The following is a 22,788-nucleotide window of genomic DNA, read 5'->3' on the forward strand; positions in this document are numbered from 1 at the left end:
GTGATGTTGGAATGAATACACTTTTCACTAGTGATGAGTGAAATTTTTCACCAGGCATGGATTTGCGGGCAATTTCCATGTTTCACCATTGGTGGATTTTTTTGTGCAATGAGTGCAAAAAATTTGCTGCATGACAAAAAAAATACTTGCCTAAAAAAAGCCACACGTCAAAAAAAACCCTGAAAAACTAGCTGCAATAACATGATTATTTTTCTCTAGGACTGTACATGCCTTACATATATAATGAGGCGGTCATCACTACATTTGAAAAATATGGATTCTGAACAGCGAGCAGAAAAAAAGAGAAAAAGTGCATTTTAATGTCAGCATCAGCCCTATCTATTTGTGTACAGCAGTGTTTCTATACAGCAAGATGACATTTCCTGTGATGCACTGTGGGGGCAGCATTTGTAGCTGAAGTGAGCCACTAAGCTACTGTCAATCCCACTGTGCCCCTAAAAGTACAGGGGAGGGGGGTTGCAGGAGCACTCCATTTAAAGTATAATGTAAAGGGACAGATCTGGTCAAATATACTATGAAAAGCTGAAAGGTAATATAGTCTGTGCAAATACATATATTTTTAAAAAAACAGGGGTTTAATAGTTACATGTTTATGGTCATAAAATTGCCAAGCCACCATACTTCCTCAAGGTAATAGGTAGGATGGCAATCCTTACTATTTACTTTTAGTTATATTTTTAATAGACTGACACCGCCTAGCCTGATTGGTTTTATGGGCTAATCCTTCCCTACTGTAGCTTTTAAAGGGAACATTAATTTTAAGAGCCCCTGTCAGAAAAAAAAACATTTTTATAATTCATCTTTATTATTTAATTTTTTTAGTTTTGAAGCTACAGACCAGCATCAGCGCTGCTATAGCACTCTCTGCTCTTCCCTCTGATTTCTAAAGGGATTGCCGACTCCAACTGGCATTCAACCCAAAACAGGAAGTTGAAACTGAACTGGTTACTCTGCATGCCTTCCCTCTCCTGCTTCATTTGCAGTCCATTGATCCGATTGGCTGAATCTCACCAGCTAGTTGTATCACAGGCATGCAAATGAAGAAGGATATGGAAGGATATGGAAGGACTGAAAGTCTGGTGAACATCCCCTTTAACTAAAAACACTCCTGTTTTTGAAAATATATGCAGAATAGATTACTAAAAAAACATGTGGCCTGGGTATGTTAAATAACACTTCCCCTTTTTTTTATTTGTTTGTAGTAAATTTGGTAACTTCCTTTATACTTGGGGTCCTTCCATAACTCCATTTGTATGTTAGCAGTTTAATTCTGCAAGAAAATGAAGGTGGTTGTAACACCCCATAGTCATTATAAACTTTTGCCTTCAAAAATGAATGTTGGGCTTGGAGATCACTCCCCTATGAAAGCTGCCAGCCTGATTCTGTGCCATATGTCCCTCAATATGTTCCTCTCTATGGAGTCCTGAGACTTTCATGACTTTGCTGGTCCAGAGCACAGTGATGACAAAAAAGTGCCATGCTGTGCCTTCAATAAAGTATTCCTGTTTGTTTAAAATTCTACAAAAATAATGTACTTGATGTCCTTACATTAATAACAGCTAAAATAGGAAAATAGCACTTACTGTTTATGCAATGATATATCTCAAATGCTAAATTCCCTTGTGTAGACTTGTATGACAAGCCCTTAATGAACTGTGACATCTCCATTCATAGGAGGGCAGCAATTATAATTACCAGAAAAACACTGAAGACGTACCAGTGTTATGTTATAAAATAAAGTGCATTCCACCCACCAACATTCTGCTATTCTTACCCTGATTCTCTGTAAATAAAACTACTAATTAATTGCAGAGCACAGGTTTGTCACATTAAGTTATACACTCCCCATAGTTTTCTACATCCTCATTCTATCTGTCAGTTTTTCTTCAACACCCTTATATACCAATTATTTTTGATATTTTCACCAATATGTTTTTACATACCTTAATTTGGTGCTTTAGTTTCTGAAGCATCAAATTGCAAAGTTTAGATATATCCTGAATGTTGCATATAATAAAACTTTAAATTCATCATGAAAGTGAACATGTAAGCAATTAATAACACAAAACAGCTGTCAAGACAACACACCATCTGCTGCGACCCTCAGGATTTTATTGCATCAGTCGCAAAGATAATTGTCCTAAATTAACTGAAATAAATTTCCTACACACCTTCAAGTACCTGTGATCCCCAAGGGCTGAAAAGTAAAGTGATAGCAAGGCTATACATTAAACGTTATCACAATATCGCTTACAGTTCAGTACAGATAATATTGAATTTCTGCAGAGTTGTCTTTGCCTATAAAACAGAGGGCATACAATTGCTATAACTCTGTCAGCAAAGTTAATCAATTTACTAAATCAAAAACAAGAACCTCATTGAAATGTGGTAAATGTACAAACTTGTTATTGGACTTTCTATGTCTATGGCATAAAGTGAGCTGCAAAGAAAATTCCTGTGTCATTGTGTTCTAGGGAAATTATTTCTATCTTTCTGCATATCCAATGTTTGGCATTCCTCCTCCCGCCCCCTATCTATTGCACTACTCTTAGTCCTCATTATGTGTCATTTTAATTCTCTCTTTCTCATCATCGTATGTTCTATGACAGCAAAAATTAATTGTATCTTAATGAACAGATGGGATAGACAGTATTTAACAGATCAATAATCATATTCTGTACATATACTTCCAGTAATGTAAATGTGGTGAATGCAGTAACCATTATTTCTTGAAGCAGAGCAGATAAGACCGTTGTATATTTGATACAGGGTCATAGGCTCTTGACCCTTTGTCAAAGAAAAATGAGGGAAACACACTCTACAGGCTATAAAAAGCATAGATGTGTCCAAAGTAAACATTTCAGGGTCACCATGCTGTGTTAAGAAACCCTACTCATGGACAAATAAATGTATAGTTAAATGGGTATGTTAACTTTGGAATGATATTTGCATTTTTTCAGCATTTGAGAGTTACCAACAGAGATGAGCAAGTTTTTTCGGCAGGCTTGGCAAATTGTTCTGCAAGACTTCAGCTAAAATTAGCCACAGAAAAATTAGTTGCATGCCAAAAAAAGTTGCAGGCGACAAACAAGAGTTGCGGGTGACAAAGAAGTCAGATTTTTCGCCGTTTCGCAAATTTTCCTGCCATTACGCAAATTTTCCTGGCGAAGTGAAACAGGACCAATTTGCTCATTACTAGTTATCAATGACCCATACCCCGTGATACCAAGGGCCTGGAAAAGTGGGCAGTGGGGCAGGCCGGAGAGGCAGGACATGGCAAGTTCTAGTTGTAACATCAGCATAATACATAATGGATCCCCTTATACACATACTATTAAAGTTTCAGTTTTTAATGTATAAATTGGCTGAAATAAACATTATTGACTAGATTAGATTGTTACTCCACCAAGTTTGTCAACACAGACATGTTTATTTTCTTAACTTTTCTGCTACTGACTCTAAATATTTGCCTAACACATTAATAAAATGTGATACAGTATATTTATTCACTGTATAGACGACATAAGTTAACTTAATTGTGAGTCTGTAAACATGACATGTTAAATTATTATTTATTATGCAAACAGAATTTTGGTTTTCCTGATTGCAGCGTTAGCTCTTAGCTGTTTGATAGCAGAGGGGAAAAAGGGAAAAAACAGTCTTTTTAAATGTTAAGTACAGGGGAATTCAAATGATGATCACTTATGAGACTGCTTCAGGACAATTAGGAAAATAATCTATTTTCAAGACAATTCATTGAGATTGTTATAAATATGCTTTAAGATATTAAAAATGAACAAAAAAGGCATTAATTAAAGGGTATAAACATAAATCGAATGTGACATTAATTATGTTACCAGAAAACCTGCTTTAAATTCTATTTCTAGACTTTTTTTTATCATATGTCCTAGGGGATTTATTAACTAATGAAAATTCAGCAGTACTCTCCTTGTTCATATCATTTGCTCACTACATGAACAGTATATCATACGGTTATTTTCTGCATTTTAATTTCCATTATGGTGCCTTGAGTAATTGGTACTAGTGATGAGCGAATCTTTCCCATTTTGCTTTGCAGAAAACTTGGGGCGAATCCTTCAAAAGATTTGCGTAACGTCGGAAATTTAGCAAAATGGTGAAAAATGGGTTTAATAAATTTTTCTGCTTCAAATTTTAATGCCTGTTTCACGAAACATTCTGCTAATGCCGAAACACAGAAATTATCTGTGAATCCGTGCCTGGCAAATTATTTTGCCCATCACCAATTGGTACATCATATGTCCTTATATTCATGGCTGTGGCCTATAAGACAATGCCCCTTGATTAGTTTGCCACAACATTTCCAAAAGGGTTGCAGAGGCAAACAGTGGGGAATGCTTTTGATTCTTTTCCACTATACTTAAAAAAAAAAGTATTGCAAGCTGTATAATGACTTAGATTGACTTTTTTTTCAACATATTTCAGCATGCTTTAATCTTCATTATAAAGGTGATATAATATTACAAATATCGTGAATTATTTACATGTTATAGTTAATTTGTTAAATAAATAAATATAATTGCAAATTTTGCTTGTGAAAAAAGTTAGTACACCCCTTCTTTAACTCAAGCTTAAATAAAATAAGAATCAGGTGCACCAAATCAGTTACACAAAGGAAATTGCAGCAACCTGTCTTTTGTAAACCTAATTTTTGGTCTTTTTTTGTTGCTGAAATGTTGCTGAAATCACCATGATTAGACTGAAAGAGCTCTTTAAGGTCTTTGGAAAGAAGATTACAGAAGCATTTGAGTTTGGAAGGGATTCAAAAGATTGCCAAATAACTTGACAGCAATCATATCTGGAGAGTTAAAACCCTTTGGCTGCCCCTGTTGGCCTAGTTCTGAAGGATGGGTTCTCTCAGTTTTGTGTGGACTGTAGGTGGTTTAACACTGGTATGCACTGGGATGCTTACCCACTCACTTTGATTATGAAGTTTCTGGTTAAACTAAAATGGATGGCCAATTTTGAATCTTTAAACCTGGCCAGTAGATATTGGAAGGTAACCATGTCTGATGATTTTTGCCAGTGGCCTTAAGGGAAACTAGGGCAGGAAATGGTGATTGGAGGTGCCAGAGGCCCTAGCGATAGTGCCAAAGCCATAATGCCCTCCACAGAGAAAGCTTAGGCCAAGAGTCCACACTGTGGGGGACTAAGCTTACCTGCACTCTCAGTGTGTTACTAACTGTTTGAATTGACCTGTTGTTTACTGAGGTTTCAATAATTGCACTTGCTAAGTTTTCAGTATTGATTATGTCTGCACTCTGCAGTGCTCCTGCTGTTTTGCAAGGTTTTGTTAAATATATTCTTTGTGGATTTCTATAGAGCTTTTTAATTGATTAACTTGAAAAAATCTAGTTGTTCTACCTTTGAAGAAGGACACAATCATGTGAATCATGAAATAAAAAAAAAACATTTCTTGTTAAAATGTAAGGATTACATAAGTTTTCCAGAGGTATTTTTAATCAACTGCTTCCTTGGATCATGCTGTTTCCGAATTTGAATACTTGATGCTTTTTGTCTGTCTAGTGATGACAATGTTTTATCGAAGGCTTCCAAGTTTGCCACCTCCATTTCTGCTTTTTATAAGAAGATCACTTGGACATCTAAAGCCCAATCTGATTTTATATAAATTAAATACCCCTTTATTAATGTCATGGGACTCATCTGGATCAATCTTTTACCATTGAAGTAGACATCTTTGATGTTGGAATGGTGGCCATTTTTCCCCCAAAGCCCAAGGCCACTTTAATCTTTATCTTTATCAACAAAGACTGAATAATTAGATGCATCTGTCACAGCCCAAATCTTTCTCTCTCTCTCTTAGCTAAGACTTCTTAGATCAAGCCATATGAACAGAGGATCTTTTCATTATTTCATCAATGCCCTGCCTTTACTGATGTTCATTAAAGGTTTGATGGTCAAGGTGCTTCAGCATCTGGTTAACTGGAAAGGGTACGGTCTTCGGTCATATCTGCTTAATAGCTTCCACACTAAATTGTCTTTTAGCTTTAGGCGCACCTTAAGAATGTTCCTGAAAGGAGTGTAATGTTTGTTGGTGTTTCTTCCTGGTCACACTGGTGCACACACATGCCTGAGCCCCATGCTTCAGGCTTTGCTGATGGTGCCAAACAGCTTACACTTTCCCCTATGGGTCAAAACCATGAAAAAATAGTTTACGCACTTTCCTCTTTTTTTTAAAGCATAAACAAAGTTACATTAAAAATTTATATTTATTAAAAATAGTTTTGATTTGAAATAAAAATTACTGTATCACTGGGAACATAATTTTAGTGTAACATTTGTAATTCTGTAAATTTGTCATCTTTTGCCTTAGTATTGGATCTATTGTATAAACTGCAAAGCATTTTAGCAGATAATACAATACCATTGGGTTGCTTTAGGTTTATGACACCTGCAATATCGTTATTGTCTGCAGGGGGAAAGGGTGTAGACATTTCAAGTAGCAGACTAATAAGGACTGTTCATTTGATGACTCTCAGGATACAATTTTAATTACAAAACCAATATATTTACCAAGCTTTTGGTTATACCTATGACCCAATAATATGGGGCAGATTTATCAAAATGTGAGCTTAGAGCTTAATACATAAAAACTCACACACGTTGTATTCATTCCTATGAGTGTTTTAGAAGTGTATTTATCAATGAGTGAAAGTTAGAACTCACCATTTGATAAATTCACTTCTAAAAATCCCATAGGAATGAATAGAATGTGTGCAAGTTTTTATGTATTACGCTCTAAACTCACATTTTGATAAATCTGCCCCTATGTGTTTGTTGTAAGGGACAATATGATTAGATAAATGTTAGATGACCCCAAATATAAATATAAAGAAGAAATAGAAATAGTTCCAAATAATGGAGCAAACTGATAAAGTGATTGATCATGTTTTTCCGTTTATCAATATTTGCACATTATGCACCATTAAGCTGTTTAAGCTGAAGTGGTTATAGCTAGCACAAATCTTAATGTGTAGAGGCATATTAAGAGGAACATGAAACAGGCAATCTGAAGCTATAGCTGATTTAGAAAGGTTTATGCAACAAGCTGTATGCCTCACTAGATCTAAATTAATAAAGGCCAACATTAAAGTAGTTGTTTGGTTGTTGAGATGTACATTTTATTCAGTGTGACTAAGTGTTTAGTATTGGACGTAGTCTCCACAGCATGTGTTTTGAATTCTGATCATTAAAACATTAATTCTTTATAAAGTGCCAACATATGATACAAAATGAGTCAGATAGGTCTGACTATGAAACAAACGATAAAAAGATGAAAGTATTTACATTTTATCTGAGATGCACAGCAGAGTTGAAATGGAGCTGAAATAGTAGGTGAGTCACAAACTGTTCCGGGTTGAACCAGTGGGTGTTTGACACAGTCTGTCTCTTTAATTTTCATAAAACAAGTCTTTAGTCTGAGAAGCCCCACAAAAGGACAAATATTGCTGCAGTAGCAGGCGAGTCACAGATTGTTTCAATGTAAAATGGTAGGTAAGCACTTATTACCAGAGTCTCGAAGGAAAGAACGAAGAAGAATAACACGGGAGAACATCATAGAGCAAACAGGTCAAGGTTAACAACAGCACTGAATTATATTTGCAGACAAAAGGCAGCTTATTGAGAAAATGAATAGTTAATCAATGTGAGAACCAAGCATGCCAGATTATACAGGAAAAAAAAATTCCTATCCCAAGCGCAACAAAAAGAAGAAACAAGAATTCAAAAGGCAGGACCAATGGCCAGAACACCTTTAGGAAGCAAGAGACTCCTGATCAGAAATGCCAAGACTAAAGCTGAACATACATTACAAGATCTGCATGTTTGGCAAGGTTACCAAACATTTCTCTATGGGTAGTTAGGGAATTTTAGCATAGTGTTTCCACAAAAGTATCTTCAAAAGATAGCCTGTAGTGTTTCCCAGCACTCAGTTATTTTTGCTTTAAAAGAAAATCCTTCTCAGCATGTTTGAATTATTTTCTGTTTAGTTTGCAGGCAATGTAAATTAGAAATTTTAATCACTGCCATTAAGAAGTGTCAATCAAAACGTGGACTTTTACAATGTGCCGATTCCCCTATTATGTTTGGAAGTAGACCTCAACTCCTGCTTATAGCCTGAATCCCCACCAATGTGCTATTTGAATTGATAATAAGTGGCCATAGGCTAATTAAGATAATGCAATTGACCTACAGAGACTTCCGCTGTAATATTTTATCTACAAATTCAACACTGTTATGATGGCCCCAAATGGGAGACTTTTAATCTGCTGGGACATTCTGATCACTACCATAATCAGGTAATATCTTGCCCATGAGCTTATGTTTGATAATTAGCAGTCAGGGATGAGCTACAATGATTTCCATTACTTTTTAAGAAAATCAAACCAAGGTACGTTACTGGTGTTTCAATAAATATTTGACAAAAATGTCTAGTGTGACATCAGTTTCCTTATCTCTACTTATTTTACTTCAGCATAAGGCATTCCTATTTAATTTATTAACAACCATAAAAATGCATTTACAGGCATAGGACCTGTTATCCAGAATGCTCGGGACCAAGGGTATTCCGGATAAGGGGTCTTTTCATAATTTGGATCTCCATACCTTAAGTCTACTAAAAAATCAATAAAACATTAATTAAACCCCATAGGGTTGTTTTTCCTCCAATAAGGGGTAATTACTGTATATCTTAGTTGGGATCAATTACAAGGTACTGTTTTATTAGTACAGAGAAAAAGGAAATCAGTTTTAAAAATTATTTGATTAAAATGGAGTCTATGGGAGACAGGCTTTCCGTAATTCAGAGCTTTCTGGATAACGGGTTTCCGGATAAGGGATCCCATACCTGTATTTGTAAGATAACATTAGCTTTCCCATTTATTGATCATTGTTATTGCATCTGATTATTTGTCTAGTTGTGGACTAAATTTGGTTTAAATACAAAGGAAAACTGTCAATATCCATATTCTTAAGTGTAACAAATAATGCATTTAGTTATTGGTTTTACGACATAATAATGACAACCCTCAGAGAAATATATGTAAAGTTCCCTATTTGTTTTACAGCTGCAGATACACTGACAAGGTAATCAGACAGATAACTAGACAAGTAGCACCAGGTTAGCATCTTTTGTACTTTCATGAAGTTTTATACAATATATAGAAACTGCTAATGGTAGATTACACATAACTAAAATTATCTTATTTACAACAAAAGTCTTTACTCTTATCATTGACATTTATAAAAATGCAAGACTAAGAACAATACTTTCAGTACAAACATGATTACACATAATTTTAGGCACTATACAGAAGAGTAAGTAACAGCACATTTAATAATTTCCTAAAATGGGTTAAAATAATATACCTCAAATATCACGAACATTTTTCTTTCATATTTTAGCTATTTATTTTGTAGTATTTTTGAGTCTAAAAATTAGTTTGTTATTGAGTGCACTTATTAGTCCAGGAGACCATAAAGTTTAGTGAATTGTTTAGGGTCATGTGAAGCTACCACATGGATTCAAACCGAGGTCTGTAATGCTGTCACTTGCTAATCACTCTACAAGACAAACATGCATTTTTGTTATTGTGTCAATGATTACATGGTTCCAGTATAGTGGCAGTTATCTCTCCAGGTGTAACAGGCATACGCTGGCATCAATAAGTATGCTATGGAACACTTGTAAAACTAGTCTGTGACTTACAAACACCAGCATAAAGACCAGAGGGCTATTTCTTCTTTGAAAAACAGACTATGCAAATGTTACATGAAAGTAAATTCTCAGTACCATCACAAGTTTTGTAAAACCAGATTTCTGTTACATCACAGACAAGGATAGACTCAGAGAAGATAGATCACGGATCCAAGAATGGGACCCATTGACAAATAGAAACGTAGGGAAGAAGGGCTTAACAAGGCTAGTAGGGCCTGTTCCCCCTTCTATTGCGAGAAGCTATTGGTGGTGGATTTCCCAGACTTAGCAGGCGGGAGGATTAGCAGTGGGATCAGTGTTCCCCCCCCTTCGCCCTTGTTTTGGCCAAAGGAATTAATCTCAGTTGGGAGTGGTTTGACTCTGAGCCCTAAAGGGACTGAAATGGGAAGTTGAAAAGGTTAATGGGTAACTGGGTAGGCCTGGGGTCCTGGGAAAGGTGGCAGCCAAAGATGGGGGCTTGATAAAGAAGGCAGGAACCAGACTTTAGGCTCCAGGGCAATCAGTCCTCTGAGAGGATATGTTGGCATTGTTAAGGTTAATGCTAAGTGTAAGGCAACTCGACCAAACGGTGCAGTCTCTTGGGGTTTAGGCAGATTGTAGGGATCAGATTGGTCTCAGAAACAACAGTTCACCCCCAGCATATTGTTTTAAGCTGACCGCAATCAGCTTTATTCACATATAACTGGCACACAGGAGTACATCAGAAAACAAATCATAAAAATAAATCCTAGCCTGTCCGGCTCTAACTAACATACACCAGCTCCCTCTCTATGCAATAGAGAGGATCTAGCATCCAACTTTACAAAAACAACAATAGTTTGTTAGGTTACTCACTGTGTCCGGCTCTCTCCATACTGCATGCAGGCAGTTCCCCAGGAAGGGAGAGAGGGAGTAACTCTGCAGATATCATGTTTAAAGGGGTTTCCCCTGAAGCCTAACAAGGCCACTTATTAGCCAGGCTTCACCAAAACCTGGATAGCCTGGTGAATGGAAGTCCCACCCGCTCACTTCCATTCACTCCAGGGCCCATTTTACCAGCTTTTCAAAAAGCCGAATGCAGTGAAAGAACACTCTTTCACTGCTGACATACTTTCCCTGGAGCTTAATATATATATAAGAGAGAAATCTGGGAGAAATATTCACACCTTCTACCTCTAACCCAGCATTTCTCTCACATAAGGTTGTTGCTAAGGTTAATGTGTGTGGTACTAACAGTTTAAAATATGTTGGATGGTTGTAGTTAAATAAATAACTGTGGCCTTCTCTTTCCAAAAACTGTTGTCAAGTAATTTATTGTGAGTAAAGGGGAATGGGGGTCCAGGCAGACATCAATGCTGCACTTGTCATGAGATCATGGATAAGAGTTAATTTTTTTAGGCAAGAAACTACAACAATCAAACGTGAAAATTAGAATATAAAAAGGGTAGCATGGAAATATAAAGAGTATTATTCTATTATACATTGCATGTAGTCTTTATTTTACAGACAAAGACAAGGCAAGTATGAACTGAATGTAACAATATGAGAATCATGATCATGCAAGATGTGCATGTCTGGTCCAACTTAAATCTATACCTGCAATTTACTTGTTTTATATATAAATTAAGTATTTGGCAATATTTTTGGCTACACAATACAAGATGGATACGAATCATTTAATGCTTTATTTATGTTCTAATATCAAGAATCTTGTGAATTTGAAGCTGTATTTCTGTAAAGGACTTACATGCTTCAAAGTCAGCATTTCCATTTTGCACTGGCATTTTTCCCAGGAAAGTCTATAACTTGTTAAATTTCTGAAATTATGCAGCATTTTGCTTCATAAACTTTAAAATGCTGTTCATTTATTGTCACTACATTTAATTCAATTGTTATTAGAAAATCATGAGTCTTGGACTCGCTCAGTTGTACGATATCAACACATTAATTTTTCTGAATTAGTATTAATACTATAACACATTGTTTTTAAATTATGTTTCCAGCAGAGCTACTCTGAGGAAAGGTCAGCACAAGGCTTTTAAAAGAAGAATATAACAAATAAAATTTATGTTAAGTCCAAGAGCAAGTTGAAAATGTATAAATCCGTTTTTTCAGTGGTAAAAGGATCTTGGACAATTTTCTACTGTTCTAAAATCTATTTGAAATGTGTAACAAAAACATCACAACAAACTTGTGTGGGTGAACCGACCCATACAACTTGTTGTGTGGGTAAACCAATTTACTAACCCCTATCCTACAGATCTAGTTTAATCAGTATGCAGATTGACATTTTCTGAACATTGGACAGTGTCAAGTGTCAATCATTTTTTATTTTGCACAATACTATAGGAACGTTCTAGCTTGTTCTATACCCATATGTCCTACCTGACCTGTCCAAAGGAAGCAACCAAATTATTGCATACTCACTGCATACTACTCAATATAATATTAAGAATAACTCTAAGGGGCACATTTACTAATCCACGAATGTCCGAAAAGCGTCCGAATGCGTTTTTTTCGTAATGATCGGTATTTAGCGATTTTTTCGTAAATTGTCGCAACTTTTTCGTAGCGTTACAACTTTTTTGTAAATTGTCGCAACATTTTCATAGCGTTACGACTTGCGCGAAATGTCGCAACTTTTTCGTAGCTGCTGCGCCAAGTACGAAAGTTTCGGATTCATTCAAGCTTCAGTATAATGACTTTCCTTGGGCCAGGTTGGAGCTGCAGAGTGCCATTAAGTCCTATGGGAGACTTTCCTTGGGCTGGGTTGGAGCTGCAGAGTGCCATTGAGCCCTATGGGAGACTTTCCTTGGGCCGGGTTGGAGCTGCAGAGTGCCATTGAGTCCTATGGGAGACTTTCCTTGGGCCAGGTTGGAGCTGCAGAGTGCCATTGAGTCCTATGGGAGACTTTCCTTGGGCTGGGTTGGAGCTGCAGAGTGCCATTGAGCCCTATGGGAGACTATCCTTGGGCCGGGTTGGAGCTGCAGAGTGCCATTGAGCCCTATGGGAGACTTTCCTTGGGCCAGGTTGGAGCTGCAGAGTGCCATTGAGTCCTATGGGAGACTTTCCTTGGGCTGGGTTGGAGCTGCAGAGTGCCATTGAGTCCTATGGGAGACTTTCCTTGGGCCAGGTTGGAGCTGCAGAGTGCCATTGAGCCCTATGGGAGACTATCCTTGGGCCGGGTTGGAGCTGCAGAGTGCCATTGAGCCCTATGGGAGACTTTCCTTGGGCCGGGTTGGAGCTGCAGAGAGCCATTGAGCCCTATGGGAGACTTTCCTTGGGCCGGGTTGGAGCTGCAGAGTGCCATTGAGCCCTATGGGAGACTTTCCTTGGGCCGGGTTGGAGCTGCAGAGTGCCATTGAGGCCTATGGAGACTTTCCTTGGGCCGGGTTGGAGCTGCAGAGTGCCATTGAGGCCTATGGGAGACTTTCCTTGGGCCGGGTTGGAGCTGCAGAGTGCCATTGAGGCCTATGGGAGACTTTCCTTGGGCCAGGTTGGAGCTGCAGAGTGCCATTGAGCCCTATGGGAGACTTTCCTTGGGCCAGGTTGGAGCTGCAGAGTGCCATTGAGTCCTATGGGAGACTTTCCTTGGGCCAGGTTGGAGCTGCAGAGTGCCATTGAGTCCTATGGGAGGCTTCCAAAATCCTGCAAAGTCTGAAAGTTTTGCCCGCCGTTTACGAGCGCTCAATATGAAAAAGTCGCGAAAATATACGAGCAAATCTTAACGGCTACGAAAAAGTTGCGACAATTCGCGCAAGTCGTAATGGCTACGAAAAAGTTGCGACAATTTACGAAAAAGTCATAACGGCGATGAAAATAACGCAAAAAATACGAAAAAGTCGCAAAATGTTCGTTTACAATCCGAATTTTTCCCATTCGGATTCGTGGATTAGTAAATCAGCCCCTTAGAATGTACATAGGAGTTCCACACTAGGCACTCTGGGAAAGTAAAAGGCATGCATAGTTTTTCCTCAGTAAAAGCCAGAATAGTGAGGCGTGCAATTATGTATGGAATAATGCACCATTTGTTGTAAAATAAAAGGATATTAGAAGTCAGAAAGGAGTAATATGACTAAAGTAATAAGGGAAATACATTTCACAGGATTAAACACAGAAGTAACATGGAATGTCTTTAAACTGTTATTTAATAAATATACCTATTAGTATATTTCCCTTGTAAGAAAGGAAAGACCTAGAAAAGCAATTCCTTTATAGTTTTATAGAAAGGTTAGTATTATAGTTGGAAAAAACATGCATTTAAGGCATTTAAGTTACCTGGAACAGCTGAAACTTTTATAAGGTCAAATGAGGACAATAAGGCATGCAAAAAAGCTATCAGACAATTTAAAATAGAGAATGAAAAGACAGCAGCAGCAAGGAGGAACCAGTTAATGAAGGTTTCATTTAAGGCTGATTACTCAGGAGGAAGTTTAAAAGTGACTAGAACATGTAAAAGTAAACAAAGGTCCAGGGCCAGATGTTTATTATCACAAAATACTAAAAGAGCGCAGCACTGAGACTGCCAAGCCACTTTACTTAATTTATGTCTTGCATGGCTTACAGATTGGTGATCCCATTATTCAAAATGGTATCCTGATCCTGTTCTCAGCATGATAACAATAGGCAAGTCAGTGTGACATCAATGGTAGGAAAGATTTTAGAGGGGGTAATACAATATTCAAATACTGGAATACATTTCCAATATGTGAGTTTGTGCCAATACAGTTTCATGTTGATACCTAATGGGGATCACTGCAAAGAAAAATCTGTTGCTTTTGTGAGTAAACAATTTTTTAGGTAATGTTAATTTTATTACTTATTGCTCCATTTTACTTTTTGTTCTATTCAACTCGCAGTCTCTCATCCAAACAGAGTTGCTCAATATATAGCAGATTAATTGTAAATCATCATAATAACTTGAATTTTAAGGTAAACTACCCTTTTAAAAGTGAACAATTCAGTTGACCACAGACTCATCTACCTTACTTGGTAAGGTATAAATAATGGACAATTTTTTAAGCACATATTTTGTAAGTTGATTCTATTTATGTAATGCTTTATTTTTTTATATGAACATATTATAAAGAAGTCCCTGGACTATTGTGCAATATCAGTTAATAATTTTGTGAAACTTACCATGAAAATGTATTCTTAAATAAGAAACAGCAAAGCACAACTAATATCCCGTCTATAAATGTCAACAGAAAAGAGAAAAGAAGAAATAATGGGTAACAGAAACATAAATAATTGAAATATATTTATGAAACTGAAAAGACTGATCCACAATTGATAAGAGTCTCTTGAGGCCATGTCTAATAAACCTGTGCTCAGCAAAACGCAAAGCACTCTTACTGGAGTCATATAAAATGAGAGTATAAAAGCATTTGTTAAAGTACAATTCTCCTTCAACATTTTGATTCTGAAACAGATTCAGTTAAAAGACTATTTGGAAAACTAACAGTATTAAAACTATGAAGATTCACTTAAGATCTGTCTTGAAATGTATTACCTTGGTTAAGGAATACTTTGACTAAAGTTCTGGTTTGTCAGATATAAAGAGGCAAAGGCCATATATGCTTTTTTTTTAAAATGCTGTATGGAAGCTATAGCATGTTAAAATAAACACATTCTTTACTTCATTGTATTTTCAAATAAAGCTGCTTGTAAACAAAGACTTTTCCAAATACACCATATGGCCAAAATATATTGACAACTGCCTGTCCAACATTTCATTCTAAAACGAAGGGTATTAATATGCAGTTTTCTCTTTGCAGCCTTAACACTCTACTCTTCTGGGAAGGCTTTCCAATAGATGTTGGAACATTGCTTGTGGAATTTACTTTCATTCTAAGAAAAAGGTTGGGCATTGACGTTGAGTGATCAGGACTGGTCTCATTGGTGTCTCAACTCATCTCATGGGTATTTACTATGGTTGAGGTCAGGGTTTTGTACAGGACAGTTAAATTCCTCCACCCCCATCTCTACAACTGAGCACTTAATGCCCATTTTTACAAAATAATTTTAATATGTTGGCGCTTTATAAATAAATGTTTATTATTTATTATCATTCACACTCTTCATCAGAGAAGGAAAAGTGGTGCACTGCTTTCATTCTCTCTAGGGAAATCCTTTCTAAGTACCACAGAGGAGCACCTGCTCTAGAACTTTCTCAAGGGCATCCTCTACTTAAAAGCACCATTTGACTGGAGCTGAAATAACCCTATTTACACAAAAGAAACTATTTCTACCCCTTACAACATGAAGAGAAAAACTTAAAATACAAATGTGAGGATTCTAAATCGGTCTTCTTCCATTTTACTGGAATAATTTCACGACAACCAGGTGTAAACAATTTCACTGTTGATTCCTAGGTGCAAATTTCTGTGACAAGGGGTTAGGATAATCTCTCTCTGTATTTCTGTGCATAGAAGTCTGATTTGTGCTTCACTTTTCAAAATATTTCATTATTTATTAAATAAATACATGTACACCTTCTTGGTGACAGAGAGAGAATTTCTTTTGATTGTTGAAATTTCTTCATCCGATCAATTACATATACCGATAACGTGTCAATTTGGCGAACCTCCTAAGCTTGCATTGATCAATGACCAAAAACATTACTCTAAGGGGCCCATTTACTTACTCACGAACGGGCCGAATGCGTCCGATTGCGTTTTTTTCGTAATGATCGGTATTTTGCGATTTTTTCGGAAAATTATCGCGACTTTTTCGTTACCAATACGATTTTTGCGGAAAAACGCAAGTTTTTCGTAGCCATTCCGAAAGTTGCGATTTTTTCGTAACGTTAAAACTTGCGCAAAAAGTTGCGATTTTTTCGTAGTGTTAAAACTTGCGCAAAACGTCGCGCCTTTTAAGTTTTAACGCTACGAAAAAAGCGCAACTTTTCGCGCAAGTTTTAACGCTACGAAAAAATCGCAACTTTCGGAATGGCTACGAAAAACTCGCGTTTTTTCGCGCAAATCGTATTGGTAACGAAAAAGTCGCGATAATTTCTGAAAAGTCGTAAAGGCGCCGAAAAAATCGGGGGCAGATTTACTACAAAATTTTTTTTTTTTTAGTTTTAAGAATTCTAAAAAAAACCCTCATGTCTGACATTTGCTGAAAACTCAACTTTTTCAAATTGTTGCACAAAAAACAGTGTCAAAAATCAAAGAAGGATCAGGAAAGGAAAGGGTCACCTGCCATTGACTTCTACATGATCTCAGCAAGTTTTAGCTGGCAAATTGACAGAATTGGATTTGTAGCCATTTAGAAGCATAGTAAATCTTGAAAAAGTTGCAATGAATCAGAAAAAAAAATTTTGATGGTTGGTAAATGGCTCCCTAAGTCTAATAATCTAAATTCTAATAAATCACTGGGCACTGAAATAATTTTCAAATGACTATTTATTGTGGATGCAAATAGAAATCCTCCTTCATTATGCCTCTTTGCTAAACTTATTACCGCACTATAAGGCGCACCGGATTATAAGGCGCAGTCTCAATTACGGGGTCTATTTCTGTACTTAACCCATATATAAGGCACACCGGATTATAAGGCGCATGCTAAAACATACGGAGGCGTGACAGAGGTAAGCGTACGTACTGTACATATTACGTAAAGTTCTCTGATTAGTTTATCGATGCCAACGTATGTAGTGTATTTATTACGTCCCTGTGTCAGCGGGAAATGGTCCGACAGCCAAACAAGCGGAGCGCTTACCAAAGTCGTACAACAACATTTTTACAGATTTTGGAACTCAGTGCACACATAAGGCGCACTGGATTATTAGGCGCACGGCCGATTTTTGAGAAAATTTAAGGCTCTTGGGTGCGCCTTATAGTGCGGAACATACGGTACATCTTTTCTAAAGTGTTTACATTATTTTTATTTTAAATTATTTAAATGGTTTTTTACTGTGTTATCTATATTTAATTTTCAGATAAATGATACTGAAAATACTCATCTGAATTTGCAGAAGCACAGTTAATGTATTTTTTAAAGCACAGTAAAATGGCATGAAACCTTAATTATTTTCAACTCCAAGCAGTTTGCGATGGCATCTTTCATAAATGTAATATGATAAATGAAATAATCACATCTGATCATTGACATCAGATCCCCTATGAAAATGATGAGTCATAATTTATTAAAAACACTTAAGGAGAATAGTGTAGCACTAATGGTAACATACTCTGACACTCAATGCTAAATGGCTCTCTGTAGCAGTAACCTCTTGGCTCACATTCCATGATGTTATTGGGAGATACTGGGAGACTGATTTATGAAATATTGAATTAAGAATCCTTAAGGTTTCCCAGCAGGCCAGCATTTTTCCCATTCATCAAACCTTTACTGGCTGAAGAAAACATTTTTAGAATTTACAGATTTATCAAAACTGATACCAGTGTCAATTATACAGAATATGGTCAACTGCTTTGGGCTGTCAAACACCACTGTGGTCCATAATTTCTCCCCATTTATAGTGGCAAAAATTCTAGAAATTATTTTTTGCACTAAAATGATTTGTTCCAGTATAGAAAATAAATCTCAAAGACACCCATGGGTATCTTGTCTATGCTGTTAGTATACTATGGACCACTAACAAGTGGGTTCTTGTAATGCAGTATTAGGTTCCACTTCCACCCCACTTGCTGGAGGGGGTGGAAAGTTTTGAGGAGCCTGTGCTGTGAGAGTCCACCTGAGTCCTGTGTAATGTACTGTATGCTCTACTCAGGGTTTCAGGCAGTTGTAGCCCATAAGGCCCATATCTAAACAAAAGATATTTATAAACTCTGGGCAAATTTGCTTATGAACAGTAGCTTGGGGCAGCCAATCAAATGGTTAAATTCATTTTTCTACTTGGAGCTGGCTAAAAAAAGGCAATCACTGATTGGTTGCTATGGGTTACTACCCAAGTGCAAGTATTAAGAATGATCCCCTGTGGCAAAAAAGATCACTCACAGTGCCTTTTCCACAATGTGGATTTTGTGTGTGTTTGTATAAAACTACAAAATGCTGTTTATTTGTTGCTCTCCTTACACTCTGGGACTATTTACATTCAGCCATTTGTCTAATGATTATACAACAGAAACAAAATGAAGTGGCAGGAAAGATTTCTCTAACACATTGAATTTTTGCTTAATTTACTCTGACATATGTTAATCTATTAGCTCATTCTTCACACTGTTCCTTATGTTTCAGCACAGCATAGGAGTGAAAAAAAGCAGGGACTACAGACTATAAAAAAAAGGGAATTATGTTGCTCAAAGGCACTTCAACACTTCAACTTACAGCACTATGGATTGCATTAATTTGAACAAATACGCCTTGTGCTGGTGTACCTGTAGCCCACCCCAAGAATGTTAGGTATTATGCATACTCACTAAAATGTTAATTTGTGTAGACAAGCATTCTATAATCTGTGACAGCACAATGCACAAGTACTTCAAAGGGAATAGGAAGAGCAAGAGATTGTCTTCACCATAGGAACATCAAAGATAGCGGGGATAGTGCAAAGCTATAATTTTTAGATTAATACTGTTTTTTCAGTGATACAAAATACAGTAGATATCGTTAAAATGGCATAAATTTAGTGAAATCGGGGGGTAAAAAACACCATAAAATCCAGGTAGTAAATCTGGGGTTCTACTGTATACCTATGACTTCAACGAATTAAAGGCTTCTTGTGTTAGATTATAGATGAATTGTAATGTGTAAAACAAGGCATACACAGCATAAAAATTAGCAAAAATAAGAAAAAAAAATCTGCATTTGCATTGTAATAATGCTTCCTATATAGTTTATTACATTGCAAATTATAACTACTTGATTCTCTAGCAGCTTGGCAGGGAACAGGATGGGCTCTCTCTGAACATTTGAGACTCGAGGCCTTTCCTCCTGGCCGAGCTCCACAAGGATGAAGAGGAAACCTGTCTGATCTCCTTGACAGTCTCTTTCACACTGGTTCTGGCTGGATCTGCAGCAGGGACCCTTTATAACCTGCTGGTCCAACATGTGGATTGGGCTTCAAAGCAAGGCACTCCTTGGGTCCTCCTCTTTTCCCAGAGGTGCACTGGGTCTTACAGCCAATCATATTGTTCTTCTGCATGTAACCAGGCTGAATGAAGTCACAGGCAAAACAGGGGAAAGGGTTACCTGATCCCCTGCACTTATTTATTAACGGAGTACACCATTTGATAAATATGCTTCTAAAAATGCTATAGAAGTCATTAGGAAGTGGGTGAATTTTACTGTGGTGAGTTCTAATCTCACACTTTGATAAATCTGCCACTTTGAGTGTCTGTAGATTTTAGAAAAAAAGTGAAAGTTGGCATGCTGTAGTTATGTTGTTATGTCTATTTAGTAATAATAAAGATGACGATAGTGCTGATAATAAAAGTTAATGCTGTATTAATCTGTCCTGGCAAAAATGTGTGAAACACATTGTCAATGCAGCGTATTTTTCATTTATTTAACGAAACACTGTGTTATGTTTTTTCAAGCCAAAGCCTGGCAAAAAATTTCACTCATCACTAAAGAAAGCACATTTGAGATTGAGAGAAAAAAAAAATCAATAATAAAACAAGCAGCTAATAAAAAAACCGGACCAAGATCAGGTAGAAATTATTCATTTTTAATAAAGTTGTATTTTTCTAATTATATATTTGTATATGTTTGCACACAGAACAATTTTTTTTTTACCATGTATGTTGGGCACATTTTTTAAAAGACAAAGCAGCTTAAATGGCTGCACACTGTATGTGGGAACCAGTTATTTCAGTAGAGATTAATTGCTTCCAATGTTGGAATTGCAGTGTGTAGGGTATAATTGAAACACTCGGATGCAAGCTCACAACACAATATAAGCCTGAAGCATCTGTGTGAATATAATAGTAAATTGTATTTCTCACTCTATTTCAGCATTTCTAATAACATGTTTATCTGCATCAAGTCTTAAATGCTCATTATAGTATGAACTGCATGGAGAAAAGCTGTCATTTTGTACTTCACCAATCCTCTAAATGCATTTACAACTAACATGCTCTTCACTATGATATAATGGGCTGCTGGTGTGTAGATTCTGTTAAAGATGCTTTCTTTATCAGTTAACATATACATTACAGATTCATTCGATATGATTAGTTGATCAATTTGATTTATATATATATATGTATGTATGTGTGTGTGTGTGTGTGTATATATCTATTTATTTATATATATAATACAAAGAGTGCCGCACACACAGGAGCTTTATACAAAAGACAAAAGGGCTGATTCACTAAAGTGCGTTAATTATTATCGCATGCTTTTTTGCGTTAAAATAGATGCGAAAATTATCGCGTGATTCACTACAGTATTACCGCGTGCGTTAATTCGTGCAGCAGAAATAACACTAACGCATGATTCACAAACACTTAGACGTGTTAAATATCGCATTAGTCCATGCGAAAATAAACACCTACTTGAGGCAGGCGGTAATTATAGAAAAGTACAGTTAATGAGCTTTTGGCAACACAATATGGACTTTGCAGTGGGATTTATTCAAGTCTGTGTTGGCCCTAGAGTGATGTAGCCTCCAGTTTGCAGGAAATGGTCATTTTCAGTACAGTAATTTTCCGCAAGTATTGTTATGTATGGCTAAAATTTAGATGCAATAAAAATGTTACAGCATGCTATAAATAGCGCACGTTTTAATGCACTTTAGTGAATCGGCCCTAAAATGTTTTTATTAAAAAAATTCCAACGTTTCATATAAATACATATATATAAATATATTTTATGCAAAGAGACCACATTTTATTGTCAACTTTGATTCCCACCTAGAGTACCCTTTTAAAGCAGAACCTAAATCTCAGTACATTTTTTAATCATGCACATGAAAGACCAATACAAAGTGGTGTACACGTGAGAAGTGGAACGAAAATCATACATGATTCCAAACATTTTTTACAAATAAATAACTGCAAAGTGGGGTGTGCGTAATTATTCAGCCCCCTGAGTCAATACTTTGTAGAACCACCTTTTGCTGCAATTCCAGCTGCCAGTCTTTTAGGGTATGTCTCTACCAGCTTTGCACATCTACAGACTGAAATCCTTGCCCATTCTTCTTTGCAAAACAGCTCCAGCTCAGTCAGATTAGATGGACAGTGTTTGTGAACAGCAGTTTTCAGATCTTGCCACAGATTCTCGATTGGATTTAGATCTGGACTGTGACTGGGCCATTCTAACACATGGATATGTTTTGTTTTAAACCATTCCATTGTTGCCCTGGCTTTATGTTTAGGGTCGTTGTCCTGCTGGAAGGTGAACCAGACTCCAAGAGGTTTTCTTCCAAGATTGCCCTGTATTTGGCTCCATCCATCTTCCCATCAACTCTGACCAGCTTCCCTGTCCCTGCTGAAGAGAAGCACCCCCAGAGCATGATGCTGCCACCACCATATTTGACAGTGGGGGTGGTGTGTTCAGAGTGATGTGCAGTGTTAGTTTTCCGCCATACATAGCGTTTTGCATTTTGGCCAAAAAGTTCCATTTTGGTCTCATCTGACCAGAGCACATTCTTCCACATGTTTGCTGTGTCCCCCATATGGCTTGTGGCAAACTGCAAACGGGACTTCTTATGGTTGTCTGTTAACAATGGCTTTCTTCTTGCCACTCTTCCATAAAGGCCAACTTTATGCAGTGCACGACTAATAGTTGTCCTATGGACAGATTCCCCCACCTGAGCTGTAGATCTCTGCAGTTCATCCAGAGTCACCATGGGCCTCTTGGCTGCATTTCTGATCAGCGCTCTCCTTGTTCGGCCTGTGAGTTTAGGTGGACGGCCTTGTCTTGGTAGGTTTACAGTTGTGCCATACTCCTTCCATTTCTGAATGATCGGTGGAACAGTGCTCCGTGGGATGTTCAAGGCTTTGGAAATCTTTTTGTAGCCTAAGCCTGCTTTAAATGTCTCAATAACTTTATCCCTGACCTGTCTGGTGTGTTCTTTGGACTTCATGGTGTTGTTGCTC

At 37.0% G+C, this 22,788-nt stretch overlaps 1 long non-coding RNA gene across 1 annotated transcript; it reads right to left on the minus strand.

Moving 5' to 3' along the window:
• Positions 1–4,937: 4,937 nt before the first annotated feature.
• On the minus strand, positions 4,938–10,670 carry LOC105947123. The gene is made up of 2 exons (XR_001170525.3): positions 10,631–10,670; positions 4,938–6,205 (listed from the first exon to the last, which is right to left on the minus strand). It is a non-coding gene; the product is annotated as an uncharacterized LOC105947123 (long non-coding RNA).
• Between the last annotated feature and the right edge of the window lie 12,118 nt (positions 10,671–22,788).

Source organism: Xenopus tropicalis, chromosome 4, assembly GCF_000004195.4.
Source record: "Xenopus tropicalis strain Nigerian chromosome 4, UCB_Xtro_10.0, whole genome shotgun sequence".
Taxonomy (NCBI): Eukaryota; Metazoa; Chordata; class Amphibia; order Anura; family Pipidae; genus Xenopus; species Xenopus tropicalis.